General features: G+C 39.7%; 1 pseudogene; it reads right to left on the reverse strand.

Annotated features, from left to right (window-relative positions):
- The window catches only part of LOC110326102, a 160,240-nt pseudogene that overhangs the window by 140,205 nt on the left and 2,771 nt on the right, over window positions 1-17,264 (reverse strand).

The raw sequence follows: 17,264 nt of genomic DNA on the forward strand, positions 1-17,264 counted from the left end.
GTTCCAGGACAGCCAGGACTACACAGAGAAACCCTGTCTCGGAAAAAAACAAAACAACAACAACAACAACAACAAAAACAGACTGAAAGAGAACAAGGCCTTTGCCTTGCCCTGTAGTAATATTAATAACGACCTCACCAGTCAGTCTTTGTAGCCAGTTAGCAAGTAAGTATATGATGAGTGCACGGATCTCAATTTCCCCACCAGTCCTAAACATCTTTATAGAAGATTTAATACTTTAATATTCTAGCAATACACTAACCCTCAACTCTGATTCAATCTTGATTTTTTTTAATCTTGATTCAATCTTACTACACCTGGAATATCAATAAAACAAATTATTTCGTTCCTAAGGTGAATCCTAGTATGCTTGCATGCATTTTGTAGTACATATCTATAAATACACAATAAACGATTCGTGTATGTGTGTATGCTTTTATAGGTGTATGTATATATTTAGGTATTCGGCTCCTTGATCATTGAGGCAAGGAGAATATCCACACCGAGTCTGCCCATAAACTCAGAGCTCTATACTATATACAGCTATAATTATTTAATTTTCCATTACTATAACTATCTGAAATTAAGTGGCTTGATTTTTTTTTTCAAGACAGGGTTTCTCTATATAGACCTGGCTGTCCTGGAACTCACTTTGTAGACCAGGCTGGCCTCAAACTCAGAAATCAGCCTGCCTCTGCCTCCTGAGTGCTGGGATTAAAGGTGTGGGCCACCACACCCAGCTGAGTGGCTTGATTTTTAAAAGAGGCTTATGTAGCTCATAATTTTAGAGGTTCTGAGGACGGTTTTTGCTCTGCTGTCATGGGGAGCTCATGGTGATGACATCACTGTGGTGGGAGCACCTGAACAAGCAAGAGACAGAAAGTCAGAGAGAAGTGGCAGGGGGGCAGGCTTGCCTTAACAACAATCTCCTCTCATGAATGACTTACGAGGCCCCACAAAGCTACTTTAATTCATTTCAGTCATGTAAGGGCCTTCTCAAAGGGCTGATCTCCTAAGAACCCTACCGCTGCGCCATCATCACAGTGAGGAATGCACCCTGAGATGTGAAATCTCGGTGGGCAAATTCAAGCCCTAACCGAACCATAGCAACAATGTATCAGCAAAGGTAGAAGGGACACATTTCTGTTGTGCTCTTCAACAGCATTACTGTGAAGATAGCAGAACAATCACTTGCAAGAGCAAAGGAAAACACCTGTCGTGACAGGCATCAAGTGTCCCAGGTGTGTTCCTTACGAAGCCCCTTCCCCCAGACAGAATCTTGAAATAATAACAGACTTATTTAGAGTCTCTGTCCATGCGCAGACAAAGTAAGTTCATCTGAGCCCTGTGTTTCCCTGGTTCAGCTGTGCTCTCCTGCCTCTCAGCTAATCTAGAGAGCTTTCTTATGGGGTAGGTCAAGTGGGTTAGCTCACTCATAACGCCATAGCAATGGCCGAGAACAGAGACATGAAGTTGGGACACATGCTTTCCAAAGTTTTCGCAATGTGTCTGCCGCCATTCCACTTCCTCTCAAATGACTAACTCTGATGTTTGAACTGAACCAAACAAACCGGTGTTCCCATCAGTGAACAATAGACATTTTCAAATGTTCAAGCACAATTTGACTTTAGGAAAGTGACAAGACATGTTTTTGAGCTAGAAGAAAAATAGGAAATTGTAAAATGTAACAAATAATCATGAGAAAAACAACTAAACCATCGCCAATTGACAAGGGAGCTTACTAATTTAAGCAGCAGAGACAGAAGCATTGAATTAAACTGCAAAATATTTATTAAATCACAGGCTGCTCCTTTAATTACCATTCAGCAAGGAATCACTCTCCATTTGATAAGCTGTCAAACAGCTGTTCAGATCCTATCGTAATTTAACCAACTATAATGCAGTGATTGCAACTTTAGAATTCTTAGCTACATTTAAATATGTGTTAATTCAGGTTTCTCATTTTTAATACACTTACATCCTAACTAGCTGATCCTTATTTAAATTTTAGTAAATCAAATAAGAAGGGGAGAAATGTAGCTGGCATCAAATCGTGGGCTTGTTTAACATTTTAGAAAATGTTAACCTAAAAGAAAAATCAACAAAAAATCTAAAAGCAAGCATCTTTATAATAAAAACTCATAATTCTCCAGACATTTAATGGCAAACCCAAGATCAATAAGCTTTTTGCTCTGCATAAAACAGCAAAGCTGAGGAATACTTACAGTGGAAATGAAAATGTATGTACCTTGCTAAAATCAGCACAGCCTTTCCTTGGTCTCTCTGCCAGAGGGGGCTTCCTGTATACACAAGCTTTTTCTACCATCCACTACTGCAATCTCAAAAACCAACATAACCCTTATTATATATTTATCCATTTGAGGAGGGTGTAGTTAAGTTGGGATCGCAGACTATAACATGGGTTTGCCTGGACTTTGCTATGTAGACCAGGCTGGTCTTGAACTTACAACAATCCTCCTGTCTCTGCTCCCAAATGCTCAAATTGTAAGTATGAGACAGCATACCTGGATCTCAGTTATTTGAATAATAGTTCATAAAGAAAATGGAGATGGTCGTCTCTGGAAGGCACATCACAGCTGTGTAGTGGCAGAGGAGCTGATCACGTTAGAGGGAAACACTCTGGTACTCAAGGGTCAGAAGTCCCAATCAGTTCCAAACTGGATACTTCAGAGCATAGTCATAAACTGACTTCACCAGTTTCCTACACATGATGAAGGAAGGTGACGATGACCGGGGATAATACTGACATGGTGGGTATTACATGTCAAGCACCTTACAAAATCCACATTGTAGCAAAGAGATAATTCCTTCTTGCCTCCATCTTTCCATATTTAATATTAAATATTTCCTGCGCTGGGAACTCATGCTTCTTAATGCCTGTAGTGTCATCTAGTTAACTGCTTACTTCAGACCTTCTAGACTGTAGAATCCAGAGGAAACTGGAGCACAGGGCCTCCAAAGCGATGTTTCTCATTCCCAGTCAATAGAATCCCAAGCCTTTTAAATACACCTCCCTGGCACACTACAAACTACCGACAGAGGCTTAAATAATACACTGGTGAGATTCTTACTGCTGTGTCCCCGTGTCTGACGAGGATGTATTAGGGTTGTCAGAAGCTGAGCCATCAAATCAGAGTACCTAGCAGTGGTTCTCAGCGTGTGGGTCACAACCCCTTGGAAGTCAAAGGAGCCTTTCACAGGGGTCACTTATCAGACCTCCTGGAAGTCAGGCACTTACATTATGATTCATAACACTAGCAAAATTACAGTTCTGAAGTAGCAACAGGAGTAATTTAATGGTTGGGGGGGTCACCCCAACATGCATTAAAGGGTAGCAGTATTAGGAAGGTTGAGAGACATAAGCGCTCCGACTCTCCTGTGTATATTCAGGAGTCCATGGATCCCAGTGAGAGGTCTCTCACTAAGTTTAGGCTCTTTATGATTTGAAAATGCATTTCTCCTTCTAATGTAAAAGCTATGTCAATTATACAAACCTGAAAGGCCCAACACTGAAGCACTAGAGGAAATACAACCCCAAATCCCCCTATGTTGTATTCAAACCTAAAACTTGATGTTATTTAAAAAAAAAACAAGACCATTAAAATAAATGAGTGACCAAATAAATCTCAGAAACTGCCTATCTTCACTTCCCTAGACATAGAACAAGAATACTGCTCCATTCGGTTTTTCTCATTGCCACAGGAACTATTGGGAAAACATAGCTTAAACAAAATGTGTCTCCAACCTGGAGCTCGTCTCCACAAAGATCCTGAGGAAACACAGCACAAACTTCCTGAATGAGCATCAGACCAGGATGTGACACGTCACCGGTGATCGGCTAAGAGATGGCAATGGCAGGAAGCCGGCTCACCTTCCCGATGGCCAAGCAGCTACAACCACCACATACATGTTTCCAAGAGAAACAGCACTTGGTCCTCAAGAGTCAAAGACAGCATCTCCCCGCCCCATCCCACACCCTCCCTTTTGCTGTAGTCAGAGTGTCTGTTATGTGGTCTCATGGACTTTATGCTTCAGCTGTGATGAGTCTTATAGCTATGAAAGGAGATAGCTTTGCAATTTGGAATGTGGTGCTCCCAAAGCTAGGTAGGCCCTCACCTTTCACAGAAACTGGAGCAAGAAGCTGCTATTTTCATAATGCTTCGAAGAGACGGATCCTGCATCCTGAGAAAGATACGAATGGGTCATAAAGGTGGCAGACGTCTCTCCCAGGACAAATTCAGGCGTGGAGAGAATTTCCAAGTCCTGTCATTTTTAGTCATTGTTTGGTTTTCATCCAACCTATACCTACACTGCAATTCAAGGTATGATAGAACACAAAGCATCCAGTACGTATCAGTAGCAGACTGTCTGACATGAAAATACACATGTAATCCCCCAGTGGGGAACACGCTCAACAATGACATTTTTAATAAATAGATACACAGAAGTCAAAAGGTTTATGCTACGTACCAGTTTGTCTCCAACCTCAAGCACTTAAAACTTGTGCTAAAATTGACACAGACTCGACTACTATAAAATTAGTATAGGAAATTACTACAGAAAAATTCTACTATAGAATTTTCACTTGCTGTAGACAAACAAAAGGTGAAAAATCAGTGAAATTCATTAGTGGTGGAGACAATCCAGACCTGAAGTAGACTGTAACTCTCTATTTCCCTTTTGGTGTCCAGGGCAGAAGGAAGCCTCAGGAGAGATGCATTGATTCAGTTTAGTTTGACTTGAAAGGACACCATTTGTGCAGGCCGTCGTTCATTAAGATGGACTGTGCAGTTAAATGTCCTATTTGTGGCTAGGACACAGTATCTGTCACAGGAAATGTCAGTAGCTCGTTATTATCATTATTACTGCTTCAGCTATACAACCCATGAAAATTTATAAGGCTAACCTCACTATAAAACTTGCAAATCAGTTTGGAAATGATATTTAAAAGTAATTCTTAAATGGGGAGAAAGCATAATTAAAACTTAGCAGCCTGCACATCTGAAAACAATTTAAAAATTGAAACTATTTTTATAATCCAATCCCCTTCCTGAATCTAAGATGTACTCAGAGACAAAGTCCTTTAACAGTGATTGTCTAAGCTGGGTGTGGTGGCACACGCCTTTAATCCCAGCACTTGGGAGACAGGCAAATTTCTGAGTTCGAGGCCAGCCTGGTCTACAGAGTGAGTTCCAGGACAGCCAGGGCTATACAGAGAAACCCTGTCTTGAAAAACCAAAACAAACAAACAAACAAAAAACAAACAGTGATTATCTATTAGATTTTATTTAAGACACAAGGCATCAAAAGCAATTAATAGCAGAAATAATTCTTATATGAACACCAAGAACGACTATCTCAATGGCTGGCCCTTCCCACTGAGACATGGGCAGCCCCTCAAGTGATCTTTGCAATGATGAGTTTCCAAAGTGAGAAAGGCAGGAGCAATTGCAGATGACATCACTGTTTGTTTGCATCTCATCTAGGCTCTGCCACACAGTTGCCTGGCAACAGCCAGGTGTGCCTGACTCACTACTAAAGGGACTGCTTGCCCTCTCTTCTCTCTTGGTCTTGCCCCTTACCTTTTTTCCCTTCTCCCCATCCCCCCACATGCGCATAGCAGGCCTCTATTCATAGTCTCATTTTCTCTCTCTCTCTCTCTCTCTCTCTCTCTCTCTCTCTCTCTCTCTCTCTCTCTCTCTCTCTCTCTCCTCCCTCAACTCCCTTCCCCATGCCATAAATAAATTCTGTTTTATACTACGCTGTACATCAGGGGGAAGGGATACTTCAGGATGGGCCCTTGATTAATTTCTGGAAGAAAAAGGAAGAAAGGCAGAGAAAAACAAAGGAAGAGGGGGAGGGAGGGAGGAGAGGAGAGAGAGAATGAATCCTGACAAGTGGGGTTTTCTTGAGGAATAAGGGAAAATAACATGAGTTTCAATAGCCCCTGTGAAGTTTCAGGATTGTTTACTTAATAAAGCAAGGTGAAAAGTTGAGTTTCTAGGCAGAAACAAAAATGACAAAGCCCTAAAAGTTTACACCCTGACTATTGCGAATAGTGTGTCTATTTTGACGTGTTCTTTCTCTGGTGCAGTTCCCTGGCCCCAGAGTCACTACAAATGGAGTCACTGGGTTGTTTCCAAGAAGAGTTCGCTCATCCTTTTGAAATGGCTTCAGAGGAGAACTTGCTTAGAAATTCTGTCAAGAGAGAAGGAACAAGACCTGTGCAAGACAGAGGTCATCTGAAGACAAGACCACTGTAACCATCACCAACTTCAGTGGTCCATTAACAGAGGAGAGAGAGGATGCCCTGCAAACCTCTTAAAAACAGAAATACTGCACCCTCCATGACAGTGGCCCTCAACAGTCCTACCGCTGCGACCCTTTAATACAGTTCCTCATGTGGTGACCCCAACTGCAAAAAAAAAAAAAAAAAAAACAGTAATTTTGCCACTGTTATGAATTGTAATGTAAATATCTGATATGCAGGATGTATTTTCATTGTTACAAATCTACCCAAAGGGGTCGCAACCCACAGGTTGAGAATCAATGCTCTATAATTGAAAAAAAAAAAAAAAAAGGAGGAGGTAAAGTCCAATTCCAGCAAAACAGAAAACAGACCAGTGAGAATAATTCTAAGACCACAGATGCCCGTTTCTCGGCATCAGGAAAGCAGAATGTTAACAAAACAATGAGGTTAATGACAGCAATAGCTACTGAACGACTGTCAAGTTTGCAAGGTATCATGCTCACTTACTTTATTCCCTTCCCATTATCAATAGTATAAGAATGATTCGCCCTGATTTTTCAAAAGAAATGTCAAATTATATCAAATTATATTGGGTAAGTATTATGTTTTATAAAAAGAGAAAGAGCCAGAATATGTTTGGTAGAAGCATGGTATGGTGAGGTGGAAGGGGGTGCCTCTGTGGGCCCATGCTGAGGGATCAGCCATATGACAGATATAGTATGAAATAGAGTTTATTTAGGAAATGGAGAGGGGAGTCAAGAGGGTACTAGAGACAGAGAAAGNNGGGGGGGGGGGGGGGGAAGAAGAGGAGTGAGAGGGGAGAGGCTGACCAGGGACACATGGAAAGAGAGGGGGAGGGGAGAGGAGGAGAATAAAAGTAAGAGAGTGAGGAGGGGCCAAACAGCCCCTTTTATAATAAGTCAGGTATACACTACTGTTGCCAAGTAACTGTGGGACAGAGCCTAGAAGGAATGCTATCTGTAAGTATGCTACATGCCTGATAAACAAAATCTATGCTACTTAATACGAGAAAAGTTGGTTACCTGATATTCCTATGTAGATAGATTGATTGAGTGATATTTGACATGATCATGCAAGGATTGAAATCTTTCTATATAGTTACATATCAAGATAGACCCTATGTCTGTCATCAAACAACTTGTTCATGGTCATAGAATTAGTGACTTCAGAGGTGGGACTTGATCATCTCAAATTCAACGAGCCATCACAAAGAAGATGGGTTTCTTCTTTGGAGAACTTACACTCTGTAAATCCAGGCCTCTAATCACACACAAAATTAATGTTTCAACTCTATGGCATCTAATCAAGTAGAAAGGTGTGGGCTATGAATGCTTATGAAGAGTATTGGGGGGGGGGTGACAACACCAGAATGAAAATCTGTAGGATGCTTTAAAGGGATGAAGGAAGCTGTGTGCAAGGTCATTAACAGGACGGAGTCTGAGAAGCATGCATGGTTGGGAGGAACAAGCCCAAGACAGAAGTTGAGAGAGAACACTTATTATATATGGCTATAAAAAATTGTCTGGGGATGGGTAACTCACGAGGAGGTTTGCTTGAATCACATTCTGGTGGACAGAGTCAGACGATATACAGCATTGGCATAGTGGCAGGAGCTCACCACCTGCATCACACCATGACACCATGGCGGAGAAGCAAAAGTGGGCAGGAGGTGGTGCGTGTGGAAGGAGCTCCTGTAAGAACTGGGAAATAAAGCGGCAGTAGGGGCCAGCCTTGGTCTTCTGCCTTCCTTACTCTCACATATTAGTTAACATGACAGAAAGGACATTTCTGTCATGACATTTCGTCAGGACATTTCATGTGTGTATAGAAAGTATCTTGTTCACATCCACCCTGTTACGCTGTCTTGTCTCCCACTGATTCTCCCCACTTCCGCTCCACAAAGACACACCTCTTTCGGTGCAAAGAGTTTAATTAGAGTTGCTTATATAAGTCTAGGTGAGGGGGCCTACAGGAGCACTCACAACTTACTTACTAATGGGCACATGCCCCTCCCCTAGCTTCATTCATTCATACATGCAGGTATAAAACACTCAAACACATAAAGTAAATCAATCTTCATATTTTTAGATAGACATAAATAAAATGGCATTTCACCACCAGACACCATCACATTGAAGACCAGGTTTCCAGGACACAAACCTTTTTGAGATAAACCACATCCAAATGATAGCAGAAAGGAACTAGACCTTACATACAATAGGTCATATCGGTCCATTCTATCTTCATCTTCAGAGTAAATTACTTCTGGTTTCAGCAGGAAGCTGAACTGGCTAAGTTTGTTCATTGAAAGTATTGATCTTATGCATGCTAGACATGGGTTAATGTGGTGCCCAGTTGGCTTCAGGAGGCACATAGGAGATGACAATAGATAACTGTCAAGCTAAAGCTGAAAGCCAACAGTGACTTTGACCAGCACTATGGGGGCAGGGTGGGAAAAGGAAAGAGAAGAAAAGAACTTGAAAAATACTGTGGACTAAAAAAATGCATGTCTCTGTGATCAGCTGGCTAAAGACTGATCTTGAGGACAGAGATCTGCAGATACTTTCTTGATAAGTCCAACACCATAGCAAAGTAACTTTATTTGAAGAATTTATGGTAGCTCTTATACAAAACAGAAACAAACATATTGTCATTTTTAAGTTTTTATTTAAAATGTGATTTTTTAAGACAAAAAAATATTAAAATAAGTAGGTCTTTCAAGCCCCTCTTTTCTTCTGTTTTTCCTCTCTCCTCTCTCTCTCTCTCTCTCTCTCTCTCTCTCTCTCTCTCTCTCTCTCTCTCTCCCTTTTAAATATCAGGTTAACTTCCCCTGTACTCAATGATTTTTTCCCTTTTTAAAAGATTCTACTGTTTTGGGGTTTCGCAATTTGGTGAAGGAATTCTGCTTTCTTTTGAGACAAGGTCTACAGGGTAGCCTAGGATAGCCCAGTTTAACCTCAAACTCATGTTCCTTCTTCCTTGGCCCATGGAGTGCTGGGATTACAGATGTGCACCACTGGGCCCAGCTTTCAACACTTCGTAATTTAATGCAAGTGCATGTGAACTCTAAACCCACTTACAGAATCAACTGGAGAAGATAAACAGCACCCTTTGGTTACATCCAGATGTTCCAGACAATTAAAATGGGAAATTGTGTGACTGGAAATCGAATGGGAAGAAAATTTCTCTAATTTTTAATTTGTGATTATCAAAACTGAATTTATCATCCTTTGTGTCCTTCTAAATAAATATTGCAATGCCCTGGAGAATGAAAAAAAAAAAAAAAATATATATATATATATATATATATATATATGTAATATGACCAATATATATACATATATATTGGTCATATTTTGGCAGTGAATATATTAGTCATTTGGGTCATGGCTATATGATTCAGAACTGATCCAAACTGGATTGTACGTTACAATCACATTGAACTGCCTGATTTTTCATTATTTGTATGCATGTGTGTAGGAGGAGGACTGTCAAAAGTTCAAGGCCAGCCTTAGCTACACAGTAAACTGGGGTATAGACTGACACATATCTTCTCTCATTAAGAAAAAATAAAGAATTTCAGCGCTTTGAAAAGAAAGAAATTATTCTGAGACACTGTCTCAGAATAATAAAGAATGTCACAGAATAATAAAGAAAAACAACAAGCTAACAATAAAGGCAACCCATGCTTCTTGAAGAAAGATCAAGACACATGAGAAAACAATTTTTAAAAAATCATTATGCTGTGATCCACATAGTTTGTCATTGGGTTTGCTCTTTTAAGTAGTACTGGGTTAATATCTGAGGAGATTAAAGCTTTGGATAACTTCACTGATCAATTCCTTTGGAATTCAAATAATGAATTTAAATTCAGGAGAATCTTTTTCTGTGCTGTCAAAGTGTCATCCAGAAAAGTTGTACCAGACAGCTTCTCAGCCTCTCTGCATAATTCAAAGACAGCTGCCTCAAACATTCCCAGTCTATGTGCATCTTTACATCAATAAGCACTGTGAACACCAAGTACAAAGAAATCACAACTCAGAATCTCTAGAATATAGAAGAGATATTGTAAGAGATGAAGTTATAGTTTTGAGGATCTACATTATGATACCAGAGAGACCTACAGGCCAATAACCATTAAAAGGAGCATTAGGGGGAAAAAAAAAACAACAAGAACGAGAACAAGAACAAGCCAAATTCAAAACTAGCAATAAAAATAAGGAATGAAAGAATTGACAAATGGGACCTCATAAAATTGCAAAGCTTCTGTAAGGCAAAAGACATTGTCAACAGGACAAAAAGGCCACCAACAGATTGGGAAAGGATTTTTTACCAATCCTAAATCTGATAGAGAACTAATATCCAATATATACAAAGAGCTCAAGAAGCTGGACTCCAGAAACTCAAAAAAAAACATTAAAAAATGGGGTACAGAGCTAAATAAAGAATTCTCAACTGAGGAATATCGAATGGCTGAGAAACACCTGAAAAAATGTTCAACATCCTTAGCCATCAGGGAAATGCAAATCAAAACAACCCTGAGATTCCATCTCACTCCAGTCAGAATGGCTAAGATTAAAAATTCAGGTGACAGCAGATGCTGGCGAGGTTGTGGAGAAAGAGGAACACTCCTCCATTTCTGGTGGGATTGCAAGCTAGTACAACCACTCTGGAAATGAGTCTGGCGGTTCCTCAGAAAATTGGACATAGTACTACCGGAAGACCCAGCAATACCTCTTCTGGGCATATACCCAGAAGATCTTCCAACTGGCAATAAGGAAACATGCTCCACTATGTTCATAGCAGCTTTATTTATAATAGCCAGAAGTTGGAAAGAACCCAGATGTCCCTCAATAGAGGAATGGATACAGAAACTGTGGTACATTTACACAATGGAGTACTACTCAGCTATTAAAAACAATGAATTTATGAAATTCTTGGGCAAATGGATGGATCTGGAGGATATCATCCTTAGTGAGGTAACCCAATCACAAAAGAAGTCACTAGATATGCACTCACTGATAAGCGGATATTAGCCCAAAAACTTAGAATACCTAAGATACATCTTGCAAAACACAAGAAAACCAAGAAGGATGACCATCGTGTGGATACTTCATTCCTCCTTAGAGTAAGGAACAAAATACTCATGAAAGGATACAGGTACAGAGACAAAATTTAGAGTTAAGATGAAAGGATGGACTATCCAGAAACTACCCCATCTGGGAATCCATCCCATCATCAGCCACCAAACCTAGATACTAATGCACATGCAAGCAAGATTCTGCTGAAGGGACCCTGATATAGCAGCCTCTTGTGAGGCTATGCCAGAGCCTGGCAAACACAGAAGTGGATGCTCACAGCCAGCTATTGGATGGAACACAGGGTCCCCAATGGAGGAGCTAGAGAAAGTACCCAAGGANCTGAAGGGGGCTGCNACCCTGTAGGTGGAACAACAATATGAACTAACCAGTACCCCCTGAGCTTGTGTCTCTAGCTGCATATGTAGCAGAAGATGGCCTAATCGGCCATCACTGGGAAGAGAGGCCCATTGGTCTTGCAAACTTTATATGACCCAGCACAGGGGAAGGCCAGCGCCAAGTAGTGGGAGTGGGTAGGTAGGGGAGCAGGGGTTGGGGGGGTATAGGGAACTTTCAGGATAGCATTTGAAATGTAAATAAAGAAAATAATAATAAAAAAATAAAAAATAATAAAGGATGAAATTAATAAATGCATAATAAAAGAATAACATGAGGTATCAATGATATAAAATTCAATAAATTGTCTTTGAACTGAATTCAGTAGCATACTCAAAAAAATCATATATAACATGATATACTTGGCTTCATTCCAAACGAGGGCAGTTCATTTACAAATTATCAGACAGTACAATATATAAATACAACCATTATCAAAAGTTGCATAATCATAAGTTCAGAAGACAATTTTGACAAAATTCAGCCATCCTTTATGCTAAGAAACATGAAGAAATCTGAAGTAGAAGGATCACGCCTCAGATAATAAAGCCCGTACATGATAACTGTGGCCAGCATTATACTGAAAAGACAGATACTGATTTCCATCGACATCAGGAACAGCATACCTATTTTCTTTACCCTTACTCAATACACTGCTTTAAATCTCAGTGACAACAATGTGGCAGGCAGTTTGAATGAGAATGGAAGGTCCCCAGTTAAAGGAACTATAGTGGGATGATTTGGAGGTTTGACATTGTTGGAGGAAGTGGGTCACTGGCTTGAGCTTTGAGGTTCCAAAAACCAACACCAGGACTGACTGTCTCCCTCTGCCTCTCCCTGTCCCACTCCCTCTCCCCCCTCTCTGTCTGCTGCCTGGGGACCAGGATGTAGAGCTCTCTCAGCAGCTACTGCTTCAGTGCTACACCTGACTCCTTTTCACCATAGCAATCATGAACTGACGCCCTAAATCTATAAACAAGCCTTTAATTAAATGATTCATTTTAGAAGAGTTGCTCTGGTCACAGTGCCTCTTCACAGCACTAGAATAGCAACTAAGATAAGAAATAAAACAAAGCCGGGCGTGGTGGTACACGCCTTTAATACCAGCACTCAGGAGGCAGAGGCAGGTAGATTTCTGAGTTCAAGGCCAGCCTGGTCTACAAGGTGAGTTCCAGGACAGCCAGGGCTATACAGAGAAACCCTGTCTTGAAAAGAAAAAAGAAAGAAAGAAAGGAGACAAGATTTTTTTTTTTAATGTGTAAGTAAATACGGCTGGAGAGATGGCTCCACAGTTAAGAACAAGTAGACCTCTCATAGGAGATCCCAGTTCAGCAATTTAAAGGAGAACGTTTGTTAAGGCTCACAGTTTGAGAGCAGAGTCCATTACTGCAGAAAGTCAAGGCAATGGGAATGTAAGAAAGTGGGTCACCTTGCATCCAGAAGCAGAAAGACATAAACGGTGGTGGTGCTCTCTTAGAATAACCTCTTTGTTTGGTTCAGGATCCCATGCTATGGAATGGTGTCACCCACACTCAGGGTGGGTCTTCCCTCTTCAATTAAACCTTTCTGGGAATCCCTCGAAGTATGTTTTCATGGTGATTCTAAACCCAGTTGGGTGACAGTGAGTACTAGTCATTGTGATACCCACGTTTGTCAAAGCCTTATACACAACAGCCAACTACAGAACCAGCCAATGTGCCCACTAGTGAAGTCCTAGAAAAAGAACACACACAAAGTGTACTCAAGGGAGTATTAATAATTCCCCCCTAAAGAAGAGCAAAACTATGTTATTAGCAGGAAAAGACCCTGGAGATTTTAATATTAAGGGAATTAAAATATATTTCCTTTATATAAGTAAATCATGAAAGTATCACATATTTTCCTCATACTTTTAATATAGAGGATGAAAGACATCAAAGTAAAAGGAGCCAGTGATAAATCTATGGCTCAGTACTTAAGAGCACTGGCTGCTCTGCCAAAGGACCTAGGTTTGATTCCTAGCACACACATGGCAGCTTACAACTGTCTGTAACTCCATTGCTAAGCCATCTGATTCCCTCTTCTGACCTCCACAGGCCCTAGGCAAGCATGTGGTGCACACACAGACACATAAAATAAATAATAAAGTTTTGATTATTAAATTAGGGTGGGATATTAGGGGACAGGCAGGGAATCAGTGGAAAAGAGGAGGGAGGATAAAAGGAGAGCAATGGATGGGGTGCGTGGTCAAAATATACTATGAAAATATCGCAATGAAACCTGTTATTTTATAATTATTATAAATAAATCAGTAGTAAAGATTATATGGCAAAATAATAACCAAATTCAAAGAATAAAGTAAAAATGAGCAAAAACTGTCTATGATGTATCAATATTCTTTATAGAACTGCACAAGCCAAATACATACACATGCAGTTTAAAGAACTATAATCTAAAGGACTATAAGTGGACAGAATGTATGAACATACCAATGGCAGAGAATAACAGACTAACAGTATATGGGAAAGGCAGTAAGTCTGCTAGTAGTGAGGAAAACACAAATTAAGGAGAGTGCGGTCCCATTTTTCATCCACGGTCTCAGGTGAGCTGTAAAAAGTATTCCTGCCACAAAGCAGAGGAAAGTGTGGTTCTGTGTCCTGCTAAAGTTTTTAGCACTTCAGCCCCGAGAAAAATAACTTTGCCAGCTATTAAAATTAAAGCCGTATATACTCCGTACCTTGGCAATTGTACTCCTGGGAATCCAACCCATTGATATAAAAGTTAGTTTGTGGAGGCACGCTTGCAGAGACGTTTATTTCGACATTCATCAAAAGAGCTTAGGCATGGAAACGAAATGCCTGTAGTGTGAGACAAGGTACAAGGCAGTATGCCGGGTGATTCAAAGCAATGCCCAGGAGTCAGTATTGAGTCAAAAAGCAAGGAGCTGGAAGTTGCACAAGAAATGATGTGTGTGGAGAGGAAGGTAGAAGGGGAAGATCCCCATATTTATAAATATTGCATATTTGAACAGCAGGGTGTTAAGTGAGTGCAAATAAGTTGTAAATTGATTCATTAGCTTGCTTTATAGGATTGGTTGGACTGATTCACGATGTTATTAACAGTTATCCAGGAGGGGGGGGAGGAACTGATGGAAGAGGTGAAGGGAAGGAGGGAGAGAAACCCAAGCCCATCCAGGAAAGAAAGAAAAAGTATGTTGGCATTTTGAGGTCTATAAACTATCATATTTATATGAAACTATGTATGTGGAGATGATATTTTATTTAACATATAAAACTCTTTAATGAATATCTTACTTGGAAGAAAATACATTGCTAAAAGTTGGGGCAAATCCAATATAGCAGTACTTGGCTCTGAAATGGTAAATTAATATAAACCAGATTGGAGAAGCAGCTCAGAGGTTAAAGCAGTTACCACACAAATATGAGGACCAGCACTCACACCCCCAAGGCCTACACAAATGCAGGGCAGGTGTACAACCCAGCCTGCAATCCCAGCACTCAGGAAGCAAAGGTATGGGATCACTGGCGTAAGCAGGCCAGCCAGACTTACCTTGTCCATGAGCTCTGGGCTCCAGTGAGTAAGGTTGGGTGAATGTGTACAGAAACCCCAATGAAGGTGAATTTTATACTTTTATTAAGTCGTTAAGTGGGTCAAGACTCACAAATAAATTGATCACAATTTATCATGGTCCTAGCTAACACTCTGTTTATAACAGAGATTTAAAAAAAAAAGCTACTCAAAATATTTTATAAGAATTTTACAAACATATCCCATGGAAGAAAATGTGATATAAAGGTTCCCAAAGTAGGTTAAATCTCTGCAGAAATCTTTAATAAATGAATTTACAAAGCAAAAAAGAAATGGCATTAATAGAGCTAATTTTAATGTGCATGATTTATAGCCCTGTTCACAATGATTAAATTAAAATGGTAATTACAAATTTCAATAATAAGATTTAGGTCGGGACAGGCCCTGGGTTTAATCAAAAAAAATTATGTTTATATTTTCCATGTCTGAGTTAATTGATATTTTCAATGGAGATGACACTTGCTTTATAAGATATGATAGTAATAAAATTCTGAGCAAAACTCAAGCTACATAATTCTTTATCCTCAAAGTTACACGTGTCTGGCTAGTGAACACAGTTTGGAAAGATACCAAGAATGATATCATCAGAGTTTTATAAAGGGCAAAGCACATTATAGGAGGTGATCATATGCAAAAGAAAAGTATGAGGGGTGAAGCCAAACAGTAAGTGGAAATGCAAAGCCAGCATGTACATCTATGAAAACAGTGAATTTAATAATAGTATAATAACAATAATTTAGTTCACTTCCCACAATTTGATTTTAACTCTCCCATGTTTCAAATACCTTTACATTTTAGGCTACTCACATCTCTAGGAATGTACTTACTTAGAAGCAGACATTACAAATCAAAACAGACAAAAGAAAACATCTTCCCTGTTGTTCTGTCTTAGGACCAGTGTTTACTCACCAAACTGGAGTCACCCTGCCACCATAGAGACTGTATCCATTAGATGAGATGTTGTATCCACTAGATAACAAAAATTTGTGTCTGATAATTTCTTGAATTTGCTCAATGCCAACTTGAAATGGAAACAAGAAACCCTTCTAAACAAATAGGGACAAAATGGCATCACCTGAAGCCAGCTCTTTAATCATGGAATGAGCTTGTTCAAATCAAATGCACCTCCCTAGAGACATTTATGCAGAGTGTATCTTGACTTTACTCTGGAGAGTGGACAGGAAGAAAAATTCAAATGTCACAGAGCCTCCTTTCTGTGCGTCTCCAGTAGGGAATCACTATTTCAGTGAGATTCATCTTTCAATTCATCAACAACTCTCCTGATGTACAAGAAAACTGCATCCATAAAACTGACCAGGGAGAATGTGTGCATATGTGTACACACATGAGATAGTATGTATCGTACTGTCTTACGAGAATCTCATGATTAGTGTATTTGGTTTTCGGGTCTTTAGATTCTGGTAGAAAACATACACCAGCTCTTCAGGATCTCCAACTACCCATTTGGAAACTTGTCTTCCTGATTATTAGTGATGATTAGATTTGGGGACTTTTCTGATCCCTTAATTGCATGAGCCAATAACAAATCTATTTGTTTACATGTTTGCCAGATAGATAGATAAATAGATAGATAGATAGATCGATGGATGGATGGATAGTTATATGATAGAAAGAAAGAGAGACAAATAATAGAGGGAGAGATAGAACTATGTAGTTGACTAATAGCCTACTTAAGAAAAATGTATACACCTGTATATGTATACATAAATGCATATACATATAATGTATGTATGCATGCCTATGTATAAACCATCAATATAGAAAGTACTTTCTTATATTAAAAAAGTACTTTCTTGAACCCAGATGTCCCTCAATAGAGGAATGGATACAGAAACTGTGGTACATTTACACAATGGAGTACTACTCAGCTATTAAAAACAATGAATTTA

This window comes from Mus pahari, chromosome 9 (genome assembly GCF_900095145.1).
Source record: "Mus pahari chromosome 9, PAHARI_EIJ_v1.1, whole genome shotgun sequence".
NCBI lineage: Eukaryota > Metazoa > Chordata > Mammalia > Rodentia > Muridae > Mus > Mus pahari.